The sequence below is a fragment of the Talpa europaea genome, assembly GCF_964194135.1.
Source record: "Talpa europaea genome assembly, chromosome: 2".
NCBI lineage: Eukaryota > Metazoa > Chordata > Mammalia > Eulipotyphla > Talpidae > Talpa > Talpa europaea.
In genome coordinates this window covers 86,789,360-86,815,877 of record NC_140068.1, presented here as the reverse complement: position 1 = coordinate 86,815,877, position 26,518 = coordinate 86,789,360, and the positions used below count along the sequence as shown (strand labels likewise).

Sequence of the window (26,518 nt, the reverse complement as noted above, 5' to 3'; positions counted from 1 at the left end):
ATGTAGTTTAATGGAAGACCCAAATTCAAGTTCCAGCTCTACTATTGTGTGACCTCAGAAAAAAGTAATAAACTTTCATGAATTTTAGAGTTCTCATCTGCAAAATCATCACCATCCTCATCATCATGATGTCATCACCAACATATGCCACTTACTGTTGTTAGTCATATTTTGCACACGAAGAACTGAATCACAGTGGGGAAACTTTTTCAAAGATTACATTAACTCCATTGTGTTGTTTGAATCACGGAGATTTTGTATTCAAAACCTTTGGAAGTGATCTTTGGGATCTTCTAGTCTTAAATTCCAAGTGTAAACGAGGGATTAAAGATTGACGAAATAGCTAATTAACTTAAGACATTAAACCTTTCTCATTCTTATTCTAGTCTTTTAAAAGTACCTCTTTCTAATATTTTGCTTTCCTCTAAGAAATGTTCACACCTTATTTCACTTACATGTATAAAATTCCTTGAGGGTAGAGAAGTGGAAGGAGCTGACTATTCCACATTTTTAAAAACAGGCTACTTCCAAGTCAGAATATAATACAGCTGCATTAAAAAGTCAAGGTCAGCTGCACGATAGTAATAATGATAGCACAACGAGGATGGTTGTGATAACATCTTACTTTTTCTCATTCTGATTCTCTAGGGCACTGTGCCAAGCATCTTATGTAAATTATCTCATTTAGTGCTAAACCTACCTTTGAGTGCATAACTTAGAACGTCAGTTTTGAAAAATCAGAGAATGAGTGAGTCTAAGGTTTACAAAATGCAGATATTCTGAGCTCAAGATCCCAAATCCCAATTGTGTTGACTCAGTACAAGGTCCGACCAAAGAAGATAAACTGAAGGCCAGGCAGATTAGTTAGTGTGAGGTTTGGGCAAGACATCCAGAACGAAGGCTTTCTTCATCTAAGAGGACACACACAGATCCGTCAGTACTTTTTTTAAAAAGAGTAGGGGTTAACCTCAACTCTTATAGCAGCCAAAATGGATTTTTAAAAACAATGGCTGAGTTACCCTTCAGCCTATTCGTCATCCTACAGAAATCTAATGTTAGAAAAATGTTAAGATTTAGTGAAGGGAAAAATGAACTATATTCAGGAGTTCTTGGCTGTGGTCCTTCATTCAATAGAAATTTCCTCCTTTAGAATCAGCAGTTACTGAATGTAATAAACAGCCTAAAGTCAGCACTGGAGCTTAGGGAGAAGAGATGAGGTTCCTGACTTTGTACTGCACTTTCTTACTGAGCCCCAATGCTCTTTTCCCAGAGACTGCATCCTGCTTGAGCTTCTGACATAGCCAGCTTCTGACATGGTTTTGGCAATTCTTGCCTCCTAGTATTCACGCCTTTTTGTAGTTTCCTCCCACACTGAATCAGGGTTGATCAAAGAAACAGTATGTGACCTTGGGTTTGGGGCTTGGTCATAAAAGGTTTTGAGGGTTCTATCTTCTATCCAGATAGCTTGCTCTGGATGGCCTGCTGCTATGTAAGGGAACACTTAAGCAGTCCCACGGAGAACCTCAGTCAATGGCCAGTACTAATCTGTGAGCATCTAAGCAAGTCACCTTAGAAGTAGATTATCCAGTCTTAGTGACCACCTTGTTGATATGTGACTGCAACCTCCAGGGGAACCACAAGCCAAAACTGCCCAGTCAAGCTGCTCCCAAATTTCTGACATCCAGAGATAAGGAGATTATAAATGGTCACTTTTTTTTTTAGACACTAAGTTTTGGGGCTATTTGTTATATTATAATAGATATAATACAACAGATAATGAATCCTGCTGCTAACCTTGAGAGCCTGCAACAGCTCTTTGTGATCCTCTTTAAATTCATGAACCACCATCATTCAATACGTTAGTACAAACCATAAAATTATAATCACAGTAACCAAAAACTTGTGATAGACATTCTTGTTTTGGGAGGTGGTAGTTTTGAAGACAACATCGCTGTCTCCATTTTGTGAGATGCTGATTTCACATGCTTCCAAAATTCCTAATTTAATAAATTGTTGATAATATGTTTATCTGTATCTCTGTGTTAAGTTAAAAAAAGAAAACTTGCTTAGCTTTCTCTTTGTAGTTAAGTTTTGATTTGTGGCTCTGACTGTGGTGGAGTGAGAAACTGGAGGACCCCAAAACAAGGAGAATTTGAAAAAGCAACAAGAAACCAACCCCTCTGTTGAAATCCATTGCAGTGACTTTCCAGAGGAAGAAATTTTAACAACTCCTCATGTGTCCAAAGGGCTTCATTTCAACCGGTACAAAAATGTAGCAAGATTTTTACAAAGATAATTTTTTAAAAGCCAGGCACTGGGCATGGGACCTCAACTCTAAACTGAAAAGAAATGCTACACATGAATTCAGTGAACTTGCCTGGCTGCCAAAAGTTTGATATTTCACACTGGTACTATGGGGAAAGTATTTAAGAGGACTGCCAACTATGCAATCCTGCTTCCTAAATTAGACCCATTTGTAGTAAAGGAAAGTTACCTTTCACACTCCAGAGTCTTTCCTAAAAGCCATTGCTGTGTTGCAAAGAATTGCAGAAAGGTGGGTTTATACCACTCCTGCCATATCAGATACCTGAGCACTCACATACCTGAGTGAAAAGTTTAAAAAAAAAAAATCACCAAAATATTTGGTTTGTACAGCTTCCCACTGGCTCTGCCTTACTCTGAGCTAATATTTTCCTTAAGATATTTAAAAATAGGTAAAATCTGAAATAGGTTTTAAAACTCCAAATTACAACAAAAAGAAATGTTAAATAAATAGTAAGCCTCCCTGTCATCTTTGAACTCTCCATTGAAGACACTTTTATCATTTTCACTTTTTATCATTCCAGAGACTTTTTGGCCTATGCAAGCACAGTGGCGTGTGTAGAGACACAGACATATGTATAGCTCGATAGATATTCTCGATTACTCCTCTTAATATATATAGCACATTATACTTGCTGGGCAGATCCAGAAAATATCTTAAATAACATGTGGATTGTTATAAGAATGTCATCGAACTTGTGACCACAACTTTTAGTAACAAATTCAAAAGATTATGCATTTCTCAAAGTCCAAAAAATACTTCTAGAATTTTTGCCAAACTTCTGACATATATATCTTGTCCTTTGCCAGTTGTGTTGATACCATTATGATGATATCGCCTTGAGATATTTTTAAATTATTTAATAAAGCTAAAATTTTTATTTCAATTTTAAAAACATTTAATGGAATATTATTTTTTATAAAAATAAAGATTTTTAGCAATTCTGTTTAATGAGCATCTACTAGCCTATAACTATGGCTAATACACTTCATGCACTTTATATCCAGACCTACATGTATATAAATTTAAGAGTAATAAGATTATTTTTTTATCCACAATGTGCCACTGTTGTAGATAATGTGTTACTTTGTAAGTATACTTAGAATTGGAACATATAGAATAGATGGATTTGATGATATATTAATTCATCAATTTTGATGAGTTAATTTTTTTTTTAAACTTAAAATCTTCTGCAGCTCAAATACCCCTTTTACTCTTATTTAAGAATCATCCATCTAAGATTTTGGCAGCAACATAATTCAAAGACCTTCCAATATTCCTCAGCAGTTTTTTTTTTTGGGGGATGGGTGGCAAAATGCATAAATAACATGGAATTTGCCATTTAAGTAATTTTAAAGTGTACAATTCAGTGACATTAATTACTTTCACAATATTGTTCAACTATCGCAACTACTTCAAAATCTTTCATCACTCACTCCAAACAAAAATGCTATACCCATTAAGTAATAATTTACTTTCTCTCCCACCCCTGGAAACTTCTAACCCACTTTCTGTCTTCATTAATTTGCCATTCTAGATAATTCACAGGAGTGCAACTGTACAATATTTGTCCTTTTGTGTCTGGCTTACTTCAACTAGAATGTTTTCAAGGTTCATCGAGGTTCTAGTAGGTATCATCAGAACATATACCTTTATATGACTGAATAACAGTCCACTATAGATATATATATATATATTTGTTTATGTTATTCATCAGTGCCTGTACTTTTGATTAAGACATAGTATAAGGTACAGGAAGTGGGGTCTGAGTGGAGGTACTGAGTGGGGCACCTAGGGAGTACTCCCTTCTGGGTCCAGGAGAGCCTGCCTACTTCCCCATGAACATCACTGGTGGAGAGTCTCGATCACTCCAGCTGTCATGTTTTTCTTTGCCTCTAAGTTCCTGAAGCACTTGCAATCACTGAAGTAACGTTCAACATTTATCTACAGAGTAAGCTACTGTTACCCTCCCCACAATTAAACTTATGTGCCCTTTTTGTTTTCAGGTATTGGTAGTGGTAGTAAAAGTGAAGGAAATGGATACTGGCTCTCCTTGTGTCAGTTACTGTGCTAGGCAATGGAGTTCAGTATTCACTTTTTTTTTCTGCCTCTCTTTTCCAGTGTCTAAATGGGTGCTGACCACAAAACGGGAATTCAAAACTATTATTTATTAATTGATTGGAAAATGACTTCTTCCTAATAAAATATGTGAATAGAATATGTATCTATATATATATTCTATATATATTTTTATATATCTATATATATTCTAGTCACATATTTTGTTAGGAAGAAGTCATTATATATATTATATATATAATATATATATATAATACATATATACATATATTCTACCATGCCCATGAGGGAAACTGACTTCCCTGTGAGCAGCAGACCCAACACACCCCTAAAAAAATGAAGGGAATCAAGTTCCTTGATTGTATTTGGGAGAGCTGACTTTTTTGCCTTTTCAAGTCTCTGCCTACAGAGCAGAATTATCACCCTTCCAGTGATCGTCTTCATTAGGGCACATTACTTCAGACAGTTTTTTCTGTGGAACAATCCCGAGAAATCTTTGTTTCCTAAGGAAAGCAGAAATGTAGCATCCTATGTTTGCTTTTCTTTGGCATAAAAAGAAAGATGAATTCTCTTCCAGCAAGGAAACACACAAAACTCCATCTTCAAACTGCAACAGTCCAGTGATTTTATTTAGTCATATAGCACAAAAAACTCTATGTTGAATTTATTTCTTAATGGGGAAGAGAAAAGCTCCTCACATAGAAAGCAGACAACTACAGTCTGTGTGGGAACTTGACATATTTCATGCTGCTTGTGAGGCTGTTATCCAAAAAGAAAGCAGTTCTTCCAAATTTGAAAACAAGATGTCTAGACTGTTTTCTTAATTGATGGCCACATATAAAAATGCATCATAAAAATGAGCCTGCAACTGTACAGAGCACAGCATTAATAAAGGCATTTTTATCAGAAAAATTTGGTGTATGAAAATACGAGATCATCTAACAAATAGATATGTGTTAACATTCACATAATTTTGTTATTTTGGTTCTTCAAGCCTTGTTTTCCAGGTTGCTATTTCTGATGTCTTAATTTTTTCAGATAAAAGCTTGCTGAATGGGCAGTGATGATTCAGTGCTTCCTCTACCACAGTATAGTTTCATATTTGTAATTGTCATTTTAATAACACTGTTCATCATCAGTTTTAGTCTTCATTAGAGATTTTCAGTTTAATTGCTAATAAGAGAGTTATAGGAGTAAAATCTGACTTCATCAAGTACCATTATAAGGAATAGTTTTAGACATGGATGCTCCAATAGGTGGTATACTGCTCTTCTGGATATAAAAATAAACGTTCTATCAAGAGCAATTATGTAAATAAGTTTGTCTCTGTGATAAAAATATCAACTGTGAGGACTGGATGTTTTCACATACCATCAAATTTCCTAAACACCACACTGCCAAATGACTAAAGAGTTATGTTAAAAGATAAGCCTTGGAGTTTTACAACTTATAGGAAAGCTTCTCTCTGCCTGTTAAGTATGGCACTTTGCTATTGTGGTGCTGAGTGCAAATGTCAATCAATCAAACAGGCATATGTTAGCATCATTATGGTTCTAGTGTGAAGCGAGGAGCTAAGATTCATATTCCCTTCAATATGCTATGGATTCTTCAATATGTTTGGTATGCCACTACCTACAGAGAGCAATCATTTTAAAACAGATATTGCTCAGATACCATGTCATAGTTTGGTCATTACTTTGTCTAGATTCCAAAGAAATCAATGATTATTGTTGGATAGTAATTATGACATAAGCGCTTTTTTTAATGCCCTGCAGTTATCTACAAACTGTTTAATCATATCTAGTGGAGTGTCCATTTATATACAGTACACACGGAGTTCAGGAACTTATTATTATTATTATTATTACTTAACTGAAGACATTAAAGTTTGACCTTGTCCATTTGAAGTTTTTTCTTCCTTTAGACCATCATTCCACCTACCTTCTATTTATTCAAATTTCATGCTGAGTTCCAAGTGAGCAAAAAGCTTTGCACTTTGTTGAGGGGCTACCAAAATGATTAAAACACGGTCCTTCCATCTACCTGAGGATAGGTCATCGTCAGTTTTCAATCAGACCAGGAAATGCAAAGTATCTTGAAGGAAGTTGGTCAAAGTTTAGGACTTCAATCAAAAGTGGCAAATAATTCAAAGAAAGTGATAGGATCTGGACTCTTCTTAACACACCTACATCCCCAGGAACTACCTGGGGCCAGATTTATTCAAGTCTGAAAATGCTTCTTTCTCCAGATCAAACCTCTAAAAGAAGCATGGTTGCTCAGGAACTGTCTCAAGATTAAAGTTGAGACTGTGACAAAAATTTCCCAAGGAAGTATGTGAGAAATATTGCTAGATCAGGAAGGAGCTCAGCGTGTTTGTTCATATAACATTGTAATATTTGTCTTTCCACTGAGGTAAAATGAAAAATTTTTGATTTAGTTTGGGAAAAAAGGCTTACAACTCTCTGATGCTTTGATAACCTGGGAAGAGAGATTCAACAACTAAATTCTCAGGAAAATTTTTGGAAATAGTACAAATTCTCATTTGTCTTCAATAAATAACTTCAGACCTTGCTGAAATGATTAAGAGAATGGACCAAAATCATGATAGTCACAACTTAACATATCGCTGCCAACAATTCTGTTGAATTATGAATCCTTTCACGTAGATATTTGAGTCATTAAGCTTTCATATGTTCAAAATATATTTTAAGAGAGGACAATGACTCTCCACTCCTAGAAGTTTGGGAAAAAGTGAAAACAGCAAGAGGAACCCTTTCCAGGTATAAGTCCTGATTCTCAAGTAGGAAACTTACAATTAAAGCCAGTTTGCAATGCACTATATCTTTCATTCTTTCTTTCAATCTAAAGCTTCCAACTTCTCTAAGCGCTTATTCCTGGAAAAGCTTTTGGCAGTCACTTTTTGCAAACCACAATTTCTGTACCTTTTCATCTTTTCACCCAACTCTTTCTGCATCTAAGCCTCACTTCCCTTATGTGGTCAGTAATGCCACCACCACCAGAAGCAAAATGGTCCTCAGCATGGGTCTGTTTGCCCACACAAGGGCAGAAATGTGGCTCAGGAAAAGGATTCCAGTATTCATGGATTTTAAGATACTCTGAAACTATAAGGAACACATTATTACTTATTTTAAACACATAAAAAAGGACACAGAGGGCCTTCCTGGTGGCGCAGGGGCTAAAGACACAGCGCTATCAAGCTATCACCAGCTACTGCAACATGAGTTTGATCCCTGGCCAGAAAGCCAGCTCACATGGTGCAGCAGACCTCTCCTGTCTTGCCCACTGCTCCCCTCAGCAGTTTATTTCAGTACATCTGCCTGTTCTGCTCCCCACTCTGTCTCTGGTGAATCCTCTCAACCCCTGTACCTCTGGCCCACACCCCAGTTCTTGCATGCATAAATAAAATAAAAATCTTAAAAAAAAAAAAATGGACACAGGACCATGAGAGAATTTCTGAAGTCTACGAAGAAAGCCAATCGGTGAGTTCAGGTCTCCGTCCCACACTCAGATGTCAGGCTGGGTCACCCTTTGCAATTCTCAGAAGGGTGTTGCTGGCAAACCAGCTTTGCCATCTATACTTCTGAATAATTTTTAGTTTTTTTTTTTTTTTTTAGAAAATTGTTTGTTATTATATTTTAATTTTTTAAATTGCATTATATTTATTGAGGTAATGTTGATTTATAACACTGCTTTCGGTATATAGGGTCACACCTCTTCAGATGTGTGATACCAAACTACACCTATCACCAAAGAACATATAACCCTCCGCCATCATCTATTGGGTCCCTTCACCCCTGTGCTCTTTACCCTCTCCTTTGGTAGCCTCAATTGTGCAGTCAGATCTGTAGCGTATGTTTTGTTTTAGTTTAGTCCGTTCCTTTGTATTGTTTCTTTATATTCCATGTGTAAGTGAAATCATCTAGTATATGTCTTTCTCCTTGGACTTTTGCTTAGCACAGTCCCCTACAGTTCCATCCATGTTGCTACATATGGCAAGATGTCATTTATTTATTTTTGGTAGCTGAGTAGTAGTCCATTGAGTATATATTCCCCAGGTTTTTTTTATTCACTTATCTGTCACTAGGTACTTAGATTTTTTCCCCCATAACTTGGCTACTGTAAACAGTGCTGCAGTGAACACAGGAGTATATATGTCCTTTTGAATTAGTGTTCTGTATTCTTCAGATAGACACCCAGGAGTCTATCTGGAGCATATGTTAGATTTATTTTTCATTATATAAGAAGTCTCCATACTGGACCAGTCTACATCTTCACCAACCATATATAAGGGCTCCTCCCCAACCCCCCCACCCCACTCTTGCTAACACTTGTTATTTCTAATCTTTTTGATATGGGCCACTCTCACAGGTATGAGGTGGTATCTCATTTGTGGTTTCGATTTGCATTTCCATGATGACAAGAGATCATTAACATTTTTCATTGTGCTTGTTGGCCAGCTTATACTTTTAAATTCTATTAGAAGGACAATGATTAAAAGAAATTCTGCTTGCATTTTCAGAGCATGTTCTGAGCAGCTTTAAGTGCTATTAGAAATACTAAAAATTACCCCCAAAAGCCTTTTTTTTTTAAACAAATGGTGGATCTGAGACTCAGGCAAATTATCTGACTCAAAGTCCTTGATAAAACATCAAAGACAACAGAATGTTAAATAGTGATTTACCTAAAATATAGCAATGAAATTTTTGGTTCATTTAAGATAATCTTTAAAAAATGAGACCATATATATGGTCTCAGTTCAAGACAAGTATATACATACACACACACCTACATGCACACATACATAAAGTGTATATATATAAAAAATAAAAATTGGCATCTTAATGGAAATACAGTGCTCACATATGTGGTACTGATTTTCAAATATGATTGACACATCCCTGAGACACCTTTCACCTTAGTGGAACACAGGGAGTTGCATATACATTCTTAGGGGTATAAATGAAGCCTCCTGAGTTTTTGGAATAAATACCTCCAGACTTTATGGGACCACAGCCAAGCAGCCTAGAAGTTCTATCATTTGCTTACAATAGTTTGTGAACTATGATATACAGATCTGTACAATCCAACTATTTTAAGTGCTTCCACACCATTTCAAGTACAATTATAAAATTTAAAAATACCATTGAGTAGAACTGAAAAGAATAGTTTTATTGCAGTTTAAGTGGGATATTTATCTAAAACCTACTTAAAATTACAATGGTAATGCCAAGCTCTATCTGTACAACACTGGCTTCCTCATTAGCAAAATTACTGTAATATCAAGGTTACCCCCAGTGCATTATAGCTGAAACATCAGGTTAAATGGATGTTCAATGCCTAATAAACTTCTAGAAAATTAGCTCAAAGTGATACATTACTTTGTCAGACACTCTTAAGAATTAACTTCTGAGTATCTTTCTTTAGAAATCCGAAACGCCTTGAAATCATTTCCACAAATAGCTAACATTTTAAATAACTGCCTAGCCACCTGCTTTTCTCCAGAAACATCATGAAAATCAGAAGTAAAGCTATGCAGAGCCTACAAAGTGTCTATCTTCCTGATAAAGTTTACTCACTTTGTTTGAGAGGACTTTATTTCCCTTTTTCTAAGCAATGAAAAGTCCCCACATCAGATTCAGTTCAAGTCACAAACTCATTTGCAAAAGAGCTCTCATAACAAAAGTATATGCCAAAGAACACTTCTTTGTCACTTTAGCCCTGACTTGGCATAGCATCTCAGATGGTATTCATTTGAAATAAAGAGATCGATGACATAACATGTCCAATCTTCCTGTATAAGTGGCTTTACTAGAAGTGGGTAAGGGCAGAAAAATATAAATTCATCTGTCTATAGGCAACCAAAAACATACCAACTCATCTTGGAATGATTTAGCCAATAAGATGATTTAGAGGACAGTTCAGTGGCACCATTTTTGGAAGGTAAAAGCTTAGTAGAAGGAACATAAATCAAAGGTGACTGGCAGGTAAAGGATATATGCAGCAATCAGCCAAACCATGTGCACACTGGCACAAATTCAATAAGATCATTTATAAAATTTTTAAGGCAGGAATACACAAAAGGGGGTCTGGTGCTAACTAAATCCACAGATAGCTTACATGCCACCGAAATAAACACTTCCAGATGCGGGTGTACAAAAACCTTTCACAGAAAGAAATGTTTTCTTTCATAAATCTGAAGGAGGGACTCTTAGCAGGGAAGGGCAAAAAGTCTGAAATTGAGATTGAACTTCTCACAGAGTGGAGGTGCTGGTTGAGGTGGAGTAACTGAGTGGGTAATGATGAGCTGCACATAGCGTGTCTACATTAGAAGCATCAACACAACCAGTAAGACTGGATTTCTGTTAAACCAAGGGGAAAAGGTAACAACATATCTTCCATCAGTCCCTTAAAATCTGGTGTCTGTGTCAGCTTTGTTCTCATTACTTTACTTACAGTTTCATTTAGCTTTGGGGGGAGGGAGAGTGGTGCTGGAAATAATGGGTTCACACAGAGATGAAAGCAACTAATCAGAGTTTAGAAAAATGATGCTTTGTAACTTACACTAGCACAAAGCTATTGCAGGCATGACTTTAATGATGAAAAAATTTTCAAAATCTGGTTAGATTGTAGTCATCTTTCTGGAATGCATGACAAAATTCATTAAGGACTTATAAAGTCAATTTGTTCATCAAAACAGCCTAATGGTACATAGAACTTTCTGGAAACACACATACACACACTCTCTCTCTCTCTCTCTCCCCCCCAGAAGTTTAAGTAAAAAAGCTAGAATGTCTTCTATTTATTTATTTATTTTAAAGATATTTATTTATACAAGAACCAGGGTATAGGCCAGATGCGCAGGAGGGTCAGAGGATTCACCAGAGACAGAGCGGGAAACAGAAGAGGCAGACTGACGAAATACACTGCTGAGGGGAGCAGCGGGCAAGACAGGAGAGGTCTGCTGCGCCACGTGGGTATCCCTGCGGCTGGCCAGGAATCGAACCCATGCTGAAGAAGCTGTAGACAGCTTCACAATGCGGTGCTCAACTGCCTGCGCCACCAGGGAGGTCCTTATTATTTTTTTTAAAGCTCAGGTGATCTATGCATTGAGCTTCCCCACTCCCACAGGGAATCTCCTTGAAATTATTTTCCTTGTTGAATCTTTAAACTTCATGCAAATTCTCTGTAAAGATCTGAGCACTGAATTTATTCCTGAGAATATTTTCATCTGTTTTACGCATTGACCTAAATTACAAATTGGCCATCTTTCATTTTTCTCTTCAGAGTCCTGTTCTACTTATTCTTTATGCCAAATATCTCCTGAAAACATTCTGTCTCCTCTGTTCCCAGCATCACCTAAGCAGAGACTTTTCTGGTGTCTTGTCTGCAATATCATAACAGCCAACGAATTGGTTTCTCTATTACATCTCCTAACTCCAGGCCCTCCTCTCGCCATTATCTGAGTTGTTTTTCCTCAGAACTGATCTGCTTAGACCAACTCTTTCTCCAAAGGTTTAAAATAGCTCCTAGACGACTCTATCAGTTATTTAAAAAGAAATTTTCCAAATGAAATCTTACTAAGACTCCAATATATATTGAAGGTAAAATTTTGTATTATTTAGAGAAAACACTGTATTATTTGCCAAACACTTATAAAATAATTGAGGGTTTCTGCAGAGCACAGTTCGATACTTGCTAGCCTGTACCATAAAGTCAAGGTAAACTGACTTGAAATTCAAAGTTCGTTTCAAAATGGCATCACTCTACCTTTGAAGCTTCATCTTCCCTCAATGTACTCCAGACCCAGGTCCTCATTTTGCTTGAGCAGACAGACTGCTTTCATACATTATTCCCACCCTTCCCCCTATATTACTCTTGTTCTTATTCCTGCCTGAATTATCTTTTCAAAATTCCTATTCCTTTCCTTTAACTCAGTCTCAAAAACTCCCTTCAAATGTTAATAATCCCTCAGAACCTCCTGGACTTCCTCAGGCAGACTGCGCCATCCTTCTCTTTCCTGAGGCCTTTGTCCACTCACCAACTACAACAACACTCACACGATCTGCATCTTCTTTGCTATGTTGGAGCATCCAGTTACACATCTCCATATACCATGCGCCCATTTCAATATATATCTAACACAACGCTTGGCAAATGTTTATCGAATAAATGGGAGGCATGTGCTTTGAATTGTTTTTCAAGCAGTTATGGGTGACAGATTGACTCAAAAGAGTAAACAGTCTTGCTTGCCTCTTTATTCATTTTTTTTTATTACAATATTTGTGAAATGGTTATATGGGTAGAAGATAATGCTTACTACCAAAAATTGAAATGAATTAAGTTTATCCACATAAAGATCAACCTCTAACAGTATCTTCTTTAGACAGTGGCTTCAAAGAAAAACACAGGCTAGTTTTCTTTCTCTTTTCTTTTCTAATTTTTTTTTTTTTTTTAAACACCAATAGCTTGCTTGGATGAGGAATGCTTGTCAACTATAACTTATTTACTTATTGGGTTCTTACCTAATTAGTCCAGAATATGGGAATGGGTGTTTTAGGTTAGATCAGGTATGTAGTATTAAATCAGAGCCAGGAATGGAGTCTCTAACTTCTCTACTGGAAGCTATAAAATCTGCACAAGTGTTTGAATTGGAATTGACAGGAATCTGTAGGCCAGGTTGTGAACTCTGGAGCCAGAGAGTCAACTCAAATACTCTCTCCCTGGTACTTCCACCAGGGGCACAGCTGCCCAAGTGTCACCTTGAATACACCTGGGCAATTCAGAGCCTGACACTGGCTTCTGCCCTCATGACCTCTGCCAACTAATCAGCCAAAATATTTCCAGATCTGGAGAGTCTACTCCACATTTTGGGTAAATGCCCAGAACTGCAAGTGCACTCCAATCAGGTGGGAGAGCCTATCCAGGTGCCAGGGCAAGAATTAACATCTGACTGACATATGGGCTATGAATTTTCTCTTCTCACAGCTTGGGGTCATGCAGAGGCGGTGTGTGGGGGTGGAATATTTGATCTGTGCATACATAGCCTAGGGGATTTGGTTTAAATCAAATCATAATTAAAACACCAGTCAGGAAAACAAGGCATAATTATTTTTTCCTGCACATTTTTCCAACCTTGAATATAGCTTAAGTATATGTTGGGCACAATAAGAGCAAGGTATCAGTTTCATTTTTGGAAGGTGTAAATTTTCCATTTAAAACAATCTACTTATTATGTTGTGGGATTAATTTTGTAATTATATCAGTAAATTAAACTGCAGTTCAGTGATTATATTTGTGTGACTAAAGTATATAACGCTATTTAAGAACTCATCAAAAAATAAATCCTGTCCCGTTCAACAGGCTCTCATCATGGTTGTCTGGAGAGAATTTTTGGTCACACTATTAATAAAACACTACACAAATGTTTGACTTTGACAAAACATGCTTCTGAATGCTAAATGTTCCTGGCAATGGTACATGCAGAAATCTGTTTTAATAAAACAAATGAGTTCTTTTCTAATATTCATCTAATTTAGATAAAATATTCACTGAAAAGCTTAAATAGCACTCTTTGCCAGGTGACCATGAGCAATTTAATATGCTGACTGAGTTACACATCTAACTCAGTATTTTTAAATCTCTTATTTTTTCATAGACTAAAGTTTTTTGCTCTTTCCAGAGCACAGTTTTAAAGTTTAGAAATATCTCAACTGAGTTTAGTTCCTCCAAACTTTTGCTGTTTTCATGAATTTATGAGGTAATAATACCTCAGTGTGAAAGCCTATACTTCTAACACACAAACAACAATATAAGCCAATGTTAGTGCAATTTTAAAAAGTATACTGTCATTTTTTACTTTTTAAAGAAAAAATAATTTTATCTTGGGAATTACTCAAAATAAATTTCCCATTTTATCTCCATTCCTTCAGAAGATTGTAAAAAACCTGGGAACTCTAATAATACATTTAAATTTCAAGATTTGGTCCTCTTAAAATATTCTGCTCAAAAAGTTTCTCTTCGTTGTTAATTACTCTTTTCCCCCCTTGCACTCAATGTTCAAATTCTTCTTTTATACTCTAAGATACAGCTTGCTGCATACAATGAAGAGAGATTCATTAATTTCTTGAATAAAGGTTCTGAAGGCTACAAACTTGGAGAATAAATATTTCTAGGGCCGATTAGGGTTATTCCCCTTCATTTCTACTGTAACCATTCCTCGCCCTACCCTGCCATTTAGAGAAGTTTTAATTTCTCTTTTTCAAGCTATGTTTCCAAAAATACTAGAATTCTTTGTAGGATCCAGGGGCCTCCTAGATGTTTGATTTGAACACCCACTTAAAATTTTTGTGTTAATCAAAGGTTCTGTCATCTTTTGTTTTACATTTGAACTTGTAGATATTTTGTTGATTAGGAACTTATGTCTTGGAGGTTTAGTTTGCTAGTTTTGCTTTTTGATATTTAAAGTAGCCCACATAAAAACTGTTAAGTACATCACTTTAGGATGTGGACTCAGGCTGAACTAAATGTGAGGTCTTTACTGCTATATAAAAGTGAAGGTAGAAAAAAGCAAAATATGTTTTAAAATTCACTGTTTACTATACAAACTAGTTGTTAATAATAACAGGATTTTCCAAAGTGGAACTGCATAATTCCTTATAAACAAATTCACTCACTGCCCCCAAGGTAAAGTATTGCTACACAGAGTTCAAATGAGATTAGTTCTCTCTTCCCCTTCCTCTACTCTGCCTGATGATTAAAAAAAATACAACAATTTTATAATATGATTATGCCCATTCAGAATTATGATGCTATAATAATAGCAGAAAAGTATCTGTAGTGAAGTTTACCAAATTAGGATTGAGGAGACAAAGCAAAGTAAATCTGAACCTGGATTATAAAAGAGGGGTGTTCAGGTGACAGTTTTCATTTACATAATCTTTGAGTAAAATATGTTTCAAGATATCTTAAAAATACTTATCCCTGTTGAACAGTGATACCAAAATCTTCAACAAAATTCTAGCAAACTCAATTCAACAATTTATCACAAAAATTATAAATCATTATCAAGTGAGATTTATCCTAGGGATGCAAAGATAGCTTGTTATATGTAAATGATTCAACATAGTGCATTTTATCAACATCATATGATAATAGCCATACATGCAGAGAGCATTTGATAAGATTCAGTACCCATTTTGATTAAAAACTCTTAATAGAAGGGCTCTTCCTCAATATAATAACGGCCAAACAATACAAACCATAGCCAATATAATACTTATTTTGGTGAAAAACTGAAATCTTTCCCTTTAATATTTAATATCAGGAATAAGACTTGAACCCACTGTCACAACTTCTTTTTAATTCAGTTTAGAGGTTTTAGCTATAATAATCACAATACATCAAGAAATATTGGGAATCTAAGTCAGAAGAGAAGGGAAACTATGACTATTTGTAGTCCTTATTATATTATATATGGAAAGCCCTAAAGACATTACTAACAAGCAATTAAAAACAATACATAAATTCAGCAAGGTAGCAGGTTACAACATAAATATACAAAAATCTACTGCATTTTTATATACAAACAACAAATGAGAAGAAAAAGAAATTAAGAAAATAATTCCAAATGGAATCACTTCAAAAAAGTCAAATATCTTGGAATTAACCTAATCAAGGAGGTGAAGCACCTCTACAACAAGAACTACAAGATATTAAAGGATTTATATAGTTCCATCAGGAGATGGAAAGTCAGTCCATGCTCATGGATGGGGAGAATAAATATAGTCAAAATCACTATTCTTTATAAAACAATAAATTAATTTAACTCATACTCACTCAAAATACCAATATTCCTAAAAGAAATTGAACAAAATTAAATGAAATGTGTATAGAAACATAAAAGGTCTCAAATAAAAAAAAAATCAATCCTGAGAAAAAAGGAGAGAAATGTAGACATCAAGTTAGTAGACTTTAAATTATACTTTAAAGCAATGATAATTACAATAATATGGTATTATTTGATCTTCATCACCATGGAAATGGTGGCAAAAAGTGAAAGGCAGGGAATCATTAGGGGGAAAGGATGTCCTGAGCGAATTTCATACAGGCTTTGTAAATGCCACCCCTACTCCATCAAGATACTGGGAACTACAAATCCCAGGATCCTCAAAGGGAAGTTGCGAGGACCTAAGGGCGGAGTTAAACAGCCATTTTCTCTGTTTATAAATAAAAATCAACCATGTTTTGGGGTCTGGGGCACTTGGCTGGTGCTCTTGGCCAAACAGGTTTGGTCTTGGTGGGTTATTTGGGATTTCAGGTCGGTGGAACAGGTAGGACGCATTTAAGAATTTATCTCCCTCTTTTCTCCCTGAGTTGTACATTTCCTCATTTCCCTTTCCCTTATAAATAAACCTTTGCTAACTTAAAAAAAAAATGTTCACTCAAAAAAAAAATAATATGGTATTGGCATAGCAATTGACACATGGATCAGTGGAATAGAACTGAAGGCAGAAATAAAGCAATGTACACAACAATAATTAACACGTGATAAGGCAGGTAAGACTATACAATGGGGGAAGGAAAGTCTCTTTAGCAAATGATGGTGGGAAAACTGAATGACCACATGCAAAGAATGAAGTTGAATTCCTCTCTAACTCCATGTTTAAAAAATAATTCCAAATGGATTAAAGATATAGATATAAGACCTGTAATAATAAAATAGAAGAAAACATCAGTGATATATTCCATGATATCAATGATAAAAATGTTTGGGTAGACTTGACAACTGTGGCAAGGGAAATAAAAGCAAAAATAAATAACTGGGACTACCTTAAATTAAAAAGCTTTATACAGCAAAAGAAACCATAAGTAACTGCTTTAAAAAAATTAAAAAGACATCCTACTGAATGGGAACAAACAACACATCACACAATCAACAAGGGGTATATATAAAGATATATAAAAAGCTTCTATAATTTAACAATAAACAAACAAGTTACCCAATTAGTAAATGGGTAGCAGACCTGAACAGACAATTTGCCAAAGAGGAAACCCAGAAGGTCACTATATACATGTAACAATGTCCATCATAGCTTTTAATTAGGGAGACACAGGGGCAGGTTAAAACTACAATGAAATATCATCTCACATCCAGGAGAACAGCAGGTATATTAATAAAACAAAACCCCAACAACAAGCACTAGGGAGGATATGGAAAATAGAAACCCTATTACACTGTTGGTGGGACTGTAAACTGTTGCAACCATTTTGGAAAGCAGTATGGATTTACCTTAAAAAAACTAAAAATGAAAATACTGTATGACTCAGAAGTCTCAGTCCTAGGCATCTATCCAAAGAACAAAGAAGCAAAAAGTGTATGTTTTACAATGTTTATTGCAGCACTATTTGAAACAGTGAGGACATGAAAGCAAATTAAATGCCCATCTCTAGATGATTGTATCAAGAAGATGTGGCATATCAACACTCATGGACACTAAACCAAAAGAAAGATGAAATATAGCAATTTATAGAAAAATGGAAGTTCAAGGGAATTAAGTATTGGAAAGCAAATCATAATCACAAAGACACATATTGGACATTTACACAGTGGATGATTCGACAAAGTAAAATACTTATAGAAACTATTGGTCATTAATAAATGACCCGGGGTTTCTGAAGTTAAGAGGGAGGGAGGGCAGCTCTCCTCCTAAGACTGCCCGCCTGTGTCTATGCAGTCGTCTCTTTTAACAAACTTGTCCCTTTCAGAGGCAGCTCTTTCTGCCCACTTGTGTCTGTGTGATTGTTCTTTCCTTTCCCTTTTTATAATAACCGGCCCTTTTGGATATTAAAAAAAAGAAGAGGAAGGGAGAAGGGCAAAGGGGCGAAAGGGGATGTAAGGAATGCTGGTGGGAATTTTTTCCCCAGAAAACCATGAAGTATTATGCCAGATAAGAAATTAATAACTGGGCCTCCCTGGTGGCGCAGTGGTTGAGCGCTGGGTTGCAAAGCTGCCCGCAGCCTCTGCAGTGCCAGTTCGATCCCCGGTCACCGGAGGAGGGTCCCACATGGCGCGCAGAACCTCTACTGCCGCCCGCTGCTCCCCTCAGCAATGTACTTCGTCAGTCTGCCTGTTCTGCTTTCCTCTCTGACTCTGGTGAACTCTCTCACCCTCCCGTGCTTCTGACTGTACCCAGTGCTTGCATAAATAAATAAATAAATTTAAAAAACAAAAAACATTTTAAAAAAAAAAGAAATTAATAACTGATTCCCCTTAAACATCACCAGTCTAGAAAAGTGAATGCTTTTTAGATATTGATAGTGAAAAAATATTTAAACAAAAAATTCTTACTACCTCTTTTCAGACAAGGCTATTGCAGGCCTGTGTAGGATGTTATTAAACACTACTATATTTGTGAATAAAAACATCTCAGTGCTATGTAAATAAAATATGGAATAAAGTGGACACTGCGATGGATGTAACACTGTAACTGTCACCTATCATTTTGATATTAAAACATCCTTCCTTGTGCTTGCTTCAGCAGCTCATGTACTAAAACATCATTCCTGTTCTTACTGAATGAAATTTTAAGAAAGCAATAAAGAGTGGATCTTCTAGATACAATATACAGATTTTCTGAAATATTTGATAAAGATATGCCTTTCTGAACATCTCATAATACCTCTTAGAACATGTCTATTATACAATGTTTTTAGGGAAAATGCTATCTCATATCTTTGGGATAAGAATCCTTGAAGAGTTAAGAGCCAAAGCTGCTCTGTGAAGAGGAAGTTTTAATAGGATTGGTGGGAATTTATTGCAGTGCATAGGGCAATGAACTGCAGAGTATTTAGCTTCTATTCACAGCTAGAGCTCTGGTACTTACTCTGTAGCCTGAAATTGGTTAATATTTCTCTAAATCTTGGTTTTCTCTCATCAATAAGATGGGGATAATAACCTTCTTGCTGTATTATGAGGGTGAATAATATAATGCAGGTGAAAATTACCTTTTAAAATACTATATAAGTTATTATTTGATCAACTAACATTTGTCTTGGAGTCTAATGATTTTCTTTTCTAACTTTGTCTCTACATTTCAAACATTCTCCTACTAACTAAACCTAAATTAAACACTGTATTAATCGAAACATACAATTTCTGATTCAACTGTTTTTGACCTAGAGAAACCACAATTAAATTTAATTTTACCTAATTAACTAGTAACTGAAACTTTTATTTCCACCCTACTTTAAAATGGAAAGGAACTAAAGTTTCATTTTCCCCCTAGAGAACTTTCACTCACAGGTAAGTCTTATATAATAAATATGCTGCATGTCATTGTTTTTTTTTTTTTTTTAAAGATTCATTCATTTATGCATACAAGAGCTGGGGTATAGGCCAGAGATGCGGGTGGTGAGAGGACATACCCGCGACAGAGTAGGGAACAGAACAGTCAGACTGACTGAAATACACTGGTGAAGGGAGCAGCAGGCAAGCCAGAAGAGGTCTGCTACACCACATGGGTTACTCTCTGGCCAGCCGGGACCAAACTCGTGCTGCAGAGGCTTCCGATTGCTTCACAGTGCGGTTCTTAACCCCTTATGCCACCAGGGAGGCCCCTCATTGTTTTTTTTTGAGAACCAGTGGCCCAAATGCAAAAAATGTATTTGGCTCCCATCTATAATGATGCTCTGTGAAGAGGAAGTTTTAATAGGGTTGGTGGGAATTTATTGCGGTGCATAGGGCAATGAACTGCAGAGTATTTAGCTTCTATTCACAGCTAGAGCTGTGGTACTTACTCTGTAGCCTGAAAATGGTTAATATTTCTCTAAACCTTGGTTTTCTCTCATCAATAAGATGGGAATAATAAATTCAGTAGTTCAAAAAAACTTATTGAGAAAAATTTTACTTCTAGTAAAAACACAAATATTTAAAAATTATTACCCAATTTCTACTTGTTTTTTTTTTTAAATCATTTTATTATTTCATGACATTTAACTTTCTAGGTTGAACACATACAATGCAGAAAAATTTAATGTGTTAGTGATGTAAGAATTATTCATGAAATTCTAGATGAAAATAGGTAAAAAGCAATCTACTATGCCACTTTTTTTGTGTAAACATTTACTGCGAGAAATTTTCAGAAGAAATTTCGTATTTTCAATCCCTGTCTGTTGTGAACATTCCTGAATAACCAATGACATAAGACATCCCTTGCACCCCTTACGGATGCATTCACATCAAAGTAAATTACATAAAGGAGAAGCAGTTAACTGAAAGTCAGAAGGCTGCAATCTAAGGCAGCCCTATCATTCACCTTACAGTGTGCCTTTGGACACACTGCAAAGTATGAGATTGAGACTAGCTGGTTTTTTCAAGTCTTAGCCATCTTTAAAATACTATTATATACCTCACAGTTTAACACAGTTGAGGAGATACCAAAGTGACTTACTTCTAGAGACACACTTAAGGTATTATTAGGGTTAATAATGGTGTTTAAATGAGCAATTTTATTGTCTCACTGGTCTAGTTCAACAGAAAGTCATCTGATAATATGCAAGCTCTGGGTGTTTATGTAGTTTTCTACTGTGAATATCACTCAGGAGAAACTAAATTAGATTTAGGCATTACACGCAGGATTATGTCATCTCACTCAGTGAACACAGTTTCCTTTCTCTGGCTTTCAAAATTATAGATGTGGTTTTCTATCAGCCCTTTCCAGCATTTCCCAGTGAGCGCTGGACTGAGTTTCAGAGCAGGTAACCATGGGCACCACCCACTGCTTGTAAACAGCCAGGATTTAGATAAAACATACATCTGACCATCTACCGTATGACAAACAACCAGTGCTCTGGGTTGCTTTTTGGGCTAATTTTATCTAAGCAAAAAAAAGAAAATGCTCTAATTTATAAAAGTTCTCTAGATTCACAAATTTTAAAAAATGCTTCTTACATAATAAACTTGAACAAGCAAGTTCTAAGAATATTTTTTAAAAAGTCATTATCAAAAGCATTCGAACTTTTGTACTGAAAAAAGTAAATGCTCTTCAGACAAATAAATTTTTGACAGGGTATTTTTTTTTTTGAAGATTATTTATACAAGAACTGGGGTACAGGTCAGATGCGCGGGAGGGTGAGAGAATTCACCAGAGACAGAGTGCGGAACAGAACAGGCAGACTGACTGAAATACACTGCTGAGGGGTGAGACAGGAGAGGTCTGCTGTGCCATGTGGACATCTCCCTGGCCCACAGGGATCGAACCCACCCTGCAGAGGCTGCGGATTGCTTCACAGTGCGGCGCTCGACCACCTGCACTACCAGGGAGGCCTGATAGGGTTTTTCATTTAAAGGTTTTGCTACATTTTTATGGAAGTGCCCATGATGCCTTTCTTAATGTAAGTTTTATTTTATCCTTTACTTTTCTGTGCTTTTTAGTTTTTTTAACATACTAACATAATTTTTATAATGAGTAAAATGAAAAAATTTTAAAAAGTGAGGAAAATTGGCTACTAGTAATTTATTTTAAAAAGTTATCACCAACTGTGATATGCTCATTGGACTGAAAATTTTTGTTTCAATAATTTATGCAAAAATATAAACTGATGTAAACTGAATTTGATCAAGTGTTTTTAATTTGAGGTCATGTGATTTGTTCCTTACATTTCTGTTTAAGAACTAATTTGCAAAATCTAGTAAGTATGCAAAAATCAAGTGGTAACTACACATATTCAGTTACTGAGACCTTATTTTTACACTGTTCAGTGACCAAACATTAATGATCTTCAGATATAATTTATTCAGAGCATAAAAATGGAAATTTATTCTCTGGAACAACATTCTTTAAATAGCATTTAAAATTTAAAGGTATAAATTATATTAGCCTGTAAAGAAATCACATTATTATTCGTTTTAGTTTCTTCTGTGATTATAAGTGAGACCTCTGTATTTGTGTGTGTCTGTGTGGTTGGAAGTAGGCAGAATGGTTTTCAGTTTAGCTTGCTTGTATTTATACCTAAAAAATAAAAAAAATATATAAAATACAAAAAATATACTATAGATACTATGGCTTCCACTATTTTTGATATACTTTATTAAGAGCTTATTGTATGGCAAATTCATAATACTTCTTAAATTCTTTCATGAGGTATGTTCTATTATACCCATTTTACAGATGAGAAAACTGAGCCATAGAGAGGTTAAGAAACTTTCTTAAGGCTATTTAGCTAGTAGGTGGCAGGACTGGGATCTAACTCTGGCCATCTGGCTCTAGGATCAGCAGCAGTTTTAATCATGATACAAAACCTACTAAGAATAATACAATATATAATTACAAGCATCAAAATCATTGAGGACTTTCTAAGTTGCATTAAATGCTAGCAAACACTACCAATCAGAGACTGATGTGATTTTCAGAATTATTTATGAAAACTAAACAATAAGAAAGTAAATGTAGTCCCTTTAAATATTGTTTGGCATGTGTATAAATCAGGTATATAGGGATTCAGTTGCAAAAGTCTGTATTTTTGGAGACAGATTTTTGAGTTGGGAGTAGGTAAGCCTGAATTTGTAGCCTTGGTTCTATCATTTAATCATTGACTAATAGTTTAACCTCAGGAAAATTATTTAAATCTTGTAGATATGGAATTTTTCTCTGATCTTCTGCACAGGGTTAAGAATACATGAGAACAGGGCCTCCCTGGTGGCGCAGTGGTTGAAGCCTGAGCTGCAAAGCCTCTGCAGCACCAGTTCGATCCCTGGCTGCCGGCGAGGGTCCCATATGGCAGGCAGACCCCCTCCTGCTGCGCCCGCTGCTCCTCTCAGCAGTGTCCTCTGTCTGTCTGCCTGCTCTGCTCCCAGCTCTGACTCGGTGAATTCTCTTACCCTCCCGTGCTTCTGACTGTACCCAGTGCTTATATAAATAAATAAATAAATCTTAAAAAAAAAAAGAAAGAATACATGAGAACACAGAAAAGAAAGGACTCACCAATCAAAACCAACATGGTAGGGAGAGGCAAGAACACAACTGGGAGGGAACACAATGGACTATGGGGATGGGCTGTGGGTGGTTTGGGAGCAAGCGTGGTGTGGTGACAACACCTGAAAGGGGAGATCCTATACTTCTAAAACACAAACATTTGTTGTATTTTAGCATGTTGTAACATGTTTGGCATGTTTGTTATTGTGACATGGCAAAGTCAGTACTGTTATGATTGGTTGAATAGAATGGATGGTTTATAAAAAGTACCTCCAAGGCACTCATGAGTGGGAAGTGACTGAAGATTTGCTATCCTCCCCTTTCTACTCCAGCAACCACTATAGCGCAAAGCATTGTATTCGTCCCTCCACTTAATGAGGCTTTAATCTTTCCTTTTCTCTATTATTTCAATGAATTCTCAAGGTGAAAATCACGCATAATTCTTAAAAAAATGAATACTATTCCTGAGATTGACAATGCTGTGATTTTGTATAAAATTATTTCAGAAGCCATTCAGTACTTCACTAAAAGCAAACTTTTATTGACTTACGTTAAAATTAAGTTTCCATATAACCTGTTGACTTATTGTTGTTACTATAATTCTCCAACTTCAACTCATTAGGAATTGGCTATATAGGAATCAAGTGTGAATATACTAAATTATATATATATATATTTTCATACACCAGACAAGCACTTGAGAAAGACATGCGGCAAAGATAAAATCTCTGTTTCTTAAATATAAACTATTTTTCATGGCATTTTAGTTTTACAAAATATTTTACTTGGGAGAAAAATCAGGTCTCCATCTATGGTCACCAGTGAGGAAGCTACCTGTGTCCTTTCTTAGGAGTTACAGCATAGGTAGCAATGTATCCCTGGTGTAACACAAAGTATCATCTCACAGAGTAGGCCTGAGGGAAATGAACATCAGAACCCCCCAACATTTGAGCATTTAAAAGGTATGTGAGAGTCAGTGCAGGGTGGCCACACTGTTAGTTTTACAAAGCCTGCAATCTATTCCACTTTAAGGAGAATTTTTAACTTTAAAAGGCAGATTTATGTATTGTAATATATAACATGAAACTGTCTCTCCTTGATTACATTACTCCTGATATAAAGTGGAGTAAGCATACTCAGTCCTGTAGGTTGGGTAAATTCTTAAAGCTCTAGGTCACAGAATAGACCTTTCAAGATGGTTCCATTCTGAGGAGTGATTACAAGCTCAAATGTCCCTCTGTGGAATTCTTCACCATTTGCTGTTGATTTTGCCTGTATGCTGTGGTAGTGGTTAAGTGAACCTTCTAGGTCTTGGTTTATTCTATTTTCCAGATCTATTTAAATTAAGCATTTTAAAATTGCTTCATTAGTTTCAAACCACATATTGACTATATTTTCATTAGATAAAAATTAGCTTAAGCTATATCTGAATGTAATTTCAAGTACACTTTTAATCATATACTAAAATCTTAGATAATAAAAACAAGAAAGCATGAACAGAATACCTGGTTAAACATAGGGGAATGAACAAATATCTATATATACAGATACATATACAACACATATAAAAGGTGTCATCAACCATGATGGTTCTCAAGCAACCTATCTAGTCTATCTAAAAATAAAAAAAAAAAACTTTACGAACAACATTGCGGCCATCACTACCACTACTTTCTTTTGAAGAAACAGCACAGATTGCATAATTAGATTTTCCTCTTGTATTTGATACATTTTCCTTGATGTAATTTTACTTATTTTAGTTACAACCTTAGGTTATTTATCAAAAATCCTGTTTCCCTTTGCTGCCCTTTAATTATTTCTATATTATTTTCAACCCAGCTGGCTTTTCTTTTTGCTCTACTCCATTGCCTCAACCTACTTGTCATTCTTGGTTCTTATCTATGGATTTGATATTTTAAATCCTTTGTTATAAGTTTGGTTCTTTCAATTTTATTTGGTTTTTAAATTCTCTCCATCCTTTCATTTTTTTTTTTTTAATCTCAACTTCTTTTTGGATTATTGCTTAATATTTTTAAATATCCAGGTCAAAAAAATATTACAAGAGATACTTTATTTTATTCCCTTTTTTCAGATGTTAATATAGTAATCTAAAAACTTTCAACTAAAAACATATATACATATATTGCTTTATCAGCAGTATTAAATTATGTTCTTATAATTTATGACATTATAATAATTAAACAACAATGAAAATAACTGCACCATTGTAAAGAGCTTCTGGAAAAAAGCTCTGACATATTCTTGCTGTCACACTGAGAATCCATACCATTAACAATACTAACAAGAACAAAGAAAGCAGGCAAGCTTTACCTTTAACTAAACACAAGGAAAAATGATGATATAATTTAGAAGATGTTACTACTTCTATCAACAGATAGTAGTAAAATCCATTCTTAGGAAAAAGCATGTCCTATTTATATGTGTATATATATGTATAATGTTAAACATATATATTCTGATTTAATATGTTAAAGGAGAAATGAATATTTAAAAAAATGGCAAATTCTACTATTTCTCAGTACTATCAATCAAATCTCATTTTCTCAGTATGAAACCACTCCTCATAAACAATAAAGACTTACAGAATTCTATTAATATGAATTAAAAAGCCACAAGATGAGCTTTCAGTTGACATACACACACAGCGTTTCCTTGGGCTGTTGAAATAAAAAGTCTTTAATTCTCCATTAAAAAAAAAAAAACAAAAACCTTGATTATAAGCTTTAAAACCATTTGAAAATGTAAAACACTGTCTGCATTTCAGTTTACTTCAAAGCCAGTAAAGAAATCATTTTTTCTTCTTCCAACTCAAAGTATGTTTAGGAGTAGGACATCTGATAGAAGTGGTATTGCCAATCTAACCAATTTTAAAATATAAAGTGCTTCTAGCAATATTTGGATACATATAATTTGACAAAAGAGTTTTATAAACCTAAGCTTTGAAAATTAGAAAATATAAAACCAAACAAAAAAGTATAATTTGTAATTGAAAGAAAATAATATTTTTGTAGAAAAAATTTGTCCTTCCAAAAAGTCAAAAATGACTAACTTTTATTTCCCAAGAGGATTATGCCACTTTTATACAAGAAAATTACAGTCACCA

At 35.3% G+C, this 26,518-nt stretch overlaps 1 protein-coding gene across 4 annotated transcripts in view; it reads right to left on the bottom strand.

Annotated features, from left to right (window-relative positions):
- Positions 1 to 26,518, bottom strand: part of SUPT3H (SPT3 homolog, SAGA and STAGA complex component) — a gene marked incomplete at its 5' end in the record, with an annotated part of 404,664 nt that overhangs the window by 53,647 nt on the left and 324,499 nt on the right. The gene's annotated exons all lie outside the window — the stretch shown is intronic.